Consider the following 7,201-nt stretch of genomic DNA (forward strand, 5'->3'; position numbering starts at 1 on the left):
TTTTTTGGTTTTGTTTTTTATTTTTCTTATGAAAGCAGTTCTGAAAGTTATTCTCTCTTTTCTTCTGTGGTGCCATTTGTGATTGTTTGTTTGTTTGGTTTTTAACTGCAGAAGACCGTGTAACCATCACTTGTACACAACATTCCACCTTTGTGCATTCATTTAAACGTTGTCATGGTGATAGCTTCAGGTGTTACACCTAAAACATGAATGTTGGAACAAAGTATTACTTGTATTATGTTAAACATTGAATTAGGACAGCTTTCACCTCAAATCAACATATAGATCACAAGTCATTAACAGCAGTTAGCTAACATTAGCATATAGTATGTGTGTATTTATAAATCAACATCTGTTTTATTTTACACTGTGGCGTGCCAAATTTATACACTTTTTTTTACTTGATAGAATGTTCCAGTGGGTTTTGTGGTGCACTTGGTGATGGAGGCCCAATTTCATGTTAACTCTTGATAGAAGAAAAAAAAACCTACACTTTGCCTTCATAGTTGTTTTTATTCTTTAACTGTAGACACAGCATAAAGATGGAAGTGAAGTAAATGACCCTTGGTATCATGTCTATAATATAGCAGATTTTAGGTAGATGCAAAAAGCAAAAGAGATCAGCACCAATAAGAAATGACTGAGCACAAAGTAATTCATTTTTTAAACGTTAATAAGAAATCTTTTGTTTAGTGTACTTCTAAGATACTAAAAATGTAATATTTTATAAGGTGTATTAGCAAATAATGCAGCAGTTACTTCACATAACAATTTGAAGTACAAAATAAATTTGCCACTTTGTCACTAAGGCAGAGCATTAATTATACACAAGAACATTACACGTGTTCATAATATTTGTAATATGAGTGCAATTAGAATGGAAGATTTAACGTGAGTTAAGTAGATGTAATAAAACTGAATGATACAACACAATCTGATCCTTTAGAAGAATATTTTCCAGTTAATTGCAAAAAAAATTATATAGAGACTTTATGTATATTTTAAGAAATTAGCAATGTAAGTTTAAATAAAATAATTCCCTATAAAACACATTTTACCAGGAGCTTGAATAACAATCCTGCGATAATTATAATGCATGTGTTTTATGCTTTAGGCGATTCATTGGATATAATTGTAGATAAGTATTTTAATTTATTTTATAGGTATTTTATTGTTAATTCACTCAGAAGTAATCTGCTTCCTCTTCCGCTGTGAATCCACTTTTAACAGCTTCTTGAATGCTCTTTATCTCTTCTGGAGCAGCAGCAGGCAGAATGGCGAGCAGCTCTTTATCAATCTTCTCCAGTCTTGCAGCACTCTTCCTTTCAAACTCATCCTTGTTCTTGAGCACAAGGCGTAAGATGGCTTTCTGAGCCTCATCACAGGAGTTCTGTAACTGCTGACGCTCAGAATGAAACTCTGGCTTTTCCTTGTCCATGGCCATCAGTTTCCCCAGAGAGCTGACACGATCCATTAGGTGGTTGGTGGACACCTCGGTGTAGGTTGTAGCAATCATGTTGACAAGGCTGGCGATGTTAGTGGCTTGAAAGGCTTGATTATAGAGCAAATCTTTGGAGAAGAGTTTTGAGTCATAGGAAAGTGATTGTGTCTTCTCAGATGTGGAGGCAAAATCTTTAAGGGTTCTGGTCAGGCTGGTTTTCACAATGTTGGACACCATTTGAAAGAAGCGAACCATCTTCTCCCACTACTCCTTCACTCTCCCCATGGCAACCATACCTTTGACCAGCATTTTTATGGTGGTTTTAAAGTCTATCTCTTTGACCTCACAGTTCCTCATGGTGACCAGGATATCAGTCAGTTCCTTTTGGTTCTTCTCCATGTTCTCTACACTCTTCTCATAGATCTCCCTGGTCTTGTCCAGTTGAGCGTGGCTCTGCACTATCTTGAACCTAGCATTCTCGGATGCCCTTTCTGAAGCGCTCATCTTCAAAGATTTACTTTCTTCTTTATACATCATTGGTGGTTTGGGTGCCAGGGCAGGACACTTTGTGACATCTTTACTTTTGCTGTCGAAACTGCGAGCTGATTTAGTCAGGTTTGTGATCCTTTCAATCAACTGATTTGTTTGGGCTTTTTCACAGTTCCCCTCTGGTGCATACTTTGCTAGTTCTTCACAGATCTCAATGCCCTCATCACATATATTTTGGGCATCCTGTTTTGCTCTGCAGGTTGGGCATTTTTCTAAAGTCCCCTTGATTCTTTTGAACTGATCTGTCTGGAAATCTGTTGCTGTAGCATTATTCTTTTGATCATACAAGTCTTTCCAGTTAATCGTGTTGTCCTTCACATACTTTTGTACATTCTCTGTGCAGATCAGGATTTCTGAAGACTTGCTATATATGTTAATTAAATCAACAAAATCAGCAGCAGATTCTTCGCCTTTAATGTAATGTATTGTATCAGCGATTTTTGTGGAAGCTTCACAGATTTGGGTCACTGGCTTTGTCATCATGGCTGTTACTCCAGTGACAATTGCTGTGATGTTCTCAGTCATGCCTGAAACAAGATCCATATTCAAAATTGTCATTCCATTGGGTAGTGAATCCATTGCATTTTTGTAACTTTCCTGTGCTTCCTGAAGTTGCCTTTCCATGCTTTTCATTGCTTTGTCTGAGAGTTTAGCAGCTTCTTCTTGAGCAGTTTCATCAGCTTGGCCTCATCCAGTTTCTTCTTGACAACATCCAGCTCTTCCCCATAAAAGCCCTCAGCATTTACACATGCTTCCAGTGGTTCTTGGATAATATTGATGACATCAGTGAACCGCTTTTCTGTTGAATTGGCCAACTCAAGACAGTCATTTGCAATGACCTGAATGTTCTCCAGCTGATCAGGGAGGTGGGCTTGTACAACCTCATCATTGCCTTGGAACAGGATCTTCACAGCCGTCTTCATGTAATCTGGAACTGCAATGGTGTGGAGTCTAATCTGATCCATGTTCTTATGGGCCTCATGGAAAGCCCCCCAGCCGGAGTTACACACTTGCATGAGGCAGGCACGAAATGAATCTGGGTATCTGATGTACTTGTAGCTGTCTTTAGGTGGGTTCTTGTTAATGGAAAAATCTGTATTGGAGGAGATGAAGACCAACTCTCCTAGGATGGCTATGGAGAGTGGAGCAGGAGTCAGATACTCCTCCCAGCTGGCGTACGGCTGCATCATGAGCTTGGTCTGGTTTCTCATCTCCTCTGCTGTGGTGAGGCTTTCATTTTTCTTTGCAATTTGGGAATTGTTGTGGATAAAAAATGTCATAAAATAAACATAAGGGAGACCTAGCATCCAGCAAAAGGGAGAAGAAGAAAAGACGGGCACCTAGACACATAGAAGCGGGATTAGGTGGACGTTGACAAATTGGAATTACACTTTAAAGATCTTTAAGAGGAGTAATAGTCAAAAAAGTCAAAAAGAGGTATACGAGTTGAGCTGAGGAGGGCTAATACACACACACACACACACACACACACTCGTACATTCAAGGGCGGCAAGTAGACACAACATACACACACACTCTCTCTTTCTCATACACACACATGAATAACTTTAATAATATCTTATAGTAATAGAGAAATTCTATAAAAAACAGAATAGTAGGATATGCAGGACAGTAGAACTGTAATGATATTAAGAAATTGGAAGTACAGTAAACCGCTTTTCAAGTAGTATAAATATATATAAAATGAGAATTATAGTGCAAATATGAAAATAAATTATAAACTAGAAATACAGGAAAATGTAAACTTACTCATGACTCAAATGGTGAGGGTTCTTGGCTCGCAAGGAAGGCCTCAATCTTAAGAGAACCATGAAGAGAGCCAGTTATAAGGGTGGCTGGGTCAAACTGCCCCCCCCGCCCCCCCTCGAGATAATGATAAGACCAAGGTCCCTCCCGGTTGTTTAGTCGTCTTGTCTACGTCATCTTATTTCCCTAGGTAAATGAGAATTCTGGTTTCTGACCCCCTAAGGTATCTGAGAAGTCTGGTTTCTGATGCCCTAGGTAACTGAAAAATTCTGGTTTCTGATCCTCTGAGTAACTAGAAACTCTGGGTTTTTATTTTCTGGGTTATTGGAAATGCCTGGGTTCTGATTTTATGTGTAAATTAAAACCCCTGGTTTCAATTCTATGTGTAAGTGAAATCGCCCTTTTCTGGAACATAAGAGTAAGGTAAATGAGCTCTTTTTTAACCCTATTGGTAGTGAGATCATAGTCTTTTTGAAACATATGGGTTATTTAGTGTGTAAATACAGTATAAATACTGGAGCTTAAGCTCAGGGTATTGGGATCACTTCTGAGAATTCTCATCGGTGTGGATCTTGTGTGGTGGAATGGAACAATAAAGCTGGACCCTTGCTTCTTCTCACTCACGGCTGGTGTATTTTTTCTATCTCCAACTGGTCTCAGAGGTAGATGTGAGTATTGGCTTCTAAGTTGAATTTTAAATGTTTTTGGATAATAGGCTAAATTTAAATAATTTAAATAATAAGGCTAAAAGCCAACAGAATCCATGGCTTCCTTGTTCCTGCTAAGAGAAAATTAATTGATTGTACATTTATTATACATAATATTAACATATTCAATTGTACACCATTAATATATAGGTAATAAACAAACAAATTTCTCAGATGCTGTGGTCCATCATGGAGCTGTTCATTTAAAAGTGAACAATGTTAATTATAATGTATTTAAACATTTGAATGGAAATTAAGTGGGTGCACTGCAAGGATTCTAGAAATAAATGAAGTTAGTTCAGGTGAATTTATAATTTTTTTTGTATGTTAAATTTTATGAAGACCTGAACATAGTAGGTGTGCATTATTATCTGTGCCCATAGCCAAAAAAAGATAAGTACTGAAAACTAAAAAAAAATTGCATTTGTGATAAAAGTGCTAAAATATCTGAGATAAAACATTCCTATGGTGCAAAAACACATTTCACCCATCTATAAGATGGGTTCAATATCTATAAGTGGGGTTCAGTTATTTGATGGGCGCACAAGTACAGGTGAAGTGTTTACATCTGTCAACACTGACTGAACTAAAAAAATTTGATTGATCCACACCAAATAAATTAGATGTGAATGTGTTGAACATTATACAGACTTTAAGATTATAACACTGAAATTCATCTTAGACATCAATTCTGCATGAAGCTGACATTGAACGTGACACTGACAAGCCATTCCAAGTTCTAGAAGATGGGTGAAATGTGATCAGGAATTAAAATATTAGGTGTAACATCAGCGTTCTTACCTTGATGTCCAGTTAACCTTTTAGTGAAGGTGTGGATGAGGTTTTCTGCCAAGCTCTGTAATCGAAACAAACAAAAATAAAAACACTGTGGTTTTATAACCTAGATTTCTGGAAATTTCCTGCCTGCTTTCTTGTACAAAATGTCACATCAACGCTGAGATCGGTAATGCTTCAGACAGAGCCACCTACAAACATGACTGCTGAAGACTACAACACCCAACAGCCATCATGACTCCATCACATTCAACGTCCTACTGATTGCACACACCTGGACTCATTTACACAATCACAATGATGCCAATAGTATAAAAGGACATTCATTCCAACACATTCAGAAGTATCGCTCTGTATCACCTGCGATACCAAGCCTAATTATCTTGCCATAGTGTTTTCTGGTTATGATTCCTTTTCTGGTTTATTGGTTCATGTCTTTGTCTTTTATCCCAGTTACTCTAATTGCACATCACCTAACTACTTCCTGTATCCTCACTTTGATCTTGCCTTACGTTTTGGACTTGTTTGAATGTTGCACAAAAAAAACCCTTTGAATCTGCGACTGTCAGCGTCTCCACGACCCTGACACTAAACAGACAGCCAATGTATTCAGGGGCCTCTACAATTTCAAATCAAGTGGTTTAGATTATTACAGTTGAGCAAGAGCAAAGGAAACACAGCTCATAGCCCCAAGCCAAGTCAGCTCTGTATTTGTAATTATTCAATTCTAATTAATCTATGTTTAACTTCTTAAATTAATTTATTTTTAAGTGTTTTACTTAAATTATATTAAATTACTTAGCTATTTAAGTTACTTAAGTTGCACTCCACTTGACTTAAGAGTGCAGTTTGTAAACACAGTACACATGATGTACATTATACATAATATAAATATATTTCTGTGTGTACTGATGCACCATATAACATATACACTGCATAAACACTACATGGCCAAAAGTATGTGTACCCCTGACCATCACACCCATATGTGGTTCTTTCCCAAACGGTTACCTCAAAGGTTGGATACCTGCATTCCTAACTATATAAAAAGGATTAAATGTGTGCACTAAGTAAATTTTTTTTAAAAGTTCAGAACAGTGTCGCTTTTCCTACCTTGATATCCAGTGAAGGTGTGGAGGATCTCTGCAACCCAAATGGAGCAGTGTCACAAAACCGAAACCCCTGTGTATTTATAATCTGTAATTTACTCTCCCCTTTTACCCCACCTCTGCTACAATCTAGTTTCAAGAGAAATTAAGATAACCTTTACTGACTCCACACTGGGGAAATTACCTCATTACAGCAGCTCAATTACACAAAAAACAGATGGGAAAGAATACACATTAAATAGGAATAGAATTGAAATAAAGAATAACATGAGTGGATAAATGGATTATTGTGCAGTAAACAATAGAGGGGTGAGCAACAAATAATAATAATGTGTGGGTTGCTGATGCAAAAAAAAAAAAAAACAGCTAGCAGTGCTACATTATGTTGTTGTTGCATTAAAGAGTCTGACTGCTGTAGAGATGAAGGACCTGCTGTAGCGCTCTTTCTGCCACTGAGGATGCAGCAGTCTGCTGCTGAAGGAGCTGCTCAGGGACACCAGTATATCATACAGGGGATGAGAGGAATTGCTCATGATGGACACCACCTTAACTAACATCCTCCTCTCCCCCACCATTTCTATGCTGTCCAGAGGATAGACCAAGGCAGAGCTAGCCAGTCTTAGCCAGTTTGTTGAGACGTTTCCTGTCCCTCTCTGTGCTCCCAACTCCCCAGGAAACTACTTCATAGAAGATAGCAGATGCTACCACAGTGTCATAGAAAGTTTTTAAGCAGGGCCCTGCACACACCAAAAGACCTCAGTCTCCTCAGCAGGTGGAGACGACTTTGACCCTTTTTGTACAGGTCATCTGTGTTTGTGGACCAGTTCAGTTTA

The 7,201-nt window shown here is 38.0% G+C and overlaps 1 pseudogene; it reads right to left on the reverse strand.

Annotated features, from left to right (window-relative positions):
• Positions 1-989: 989 nt before the first annotated feature.
• LOC108272982 (uncharacterized) lies at positions 990-3,334 on the reverse strand (annotated as a pseudogene).
• Positions 3,335-7,201: the final 3,867 nt, after the last annotated feature.

Source organism: Ictalurus punctatus, chromosome 12 (assembly GCF_001660625.3).
Source record: "Ictalurus punctatus breed USDA103 chromosome 12, Coco_2.0, whole genome shotgun sequence".
Taxonomy (NCBI): Eukaryota; Metazoa; Chordata; class Actinopteri; order Siluriformes; family Ictaluridae; genus Ictalurus; species Ictalurus punctatus.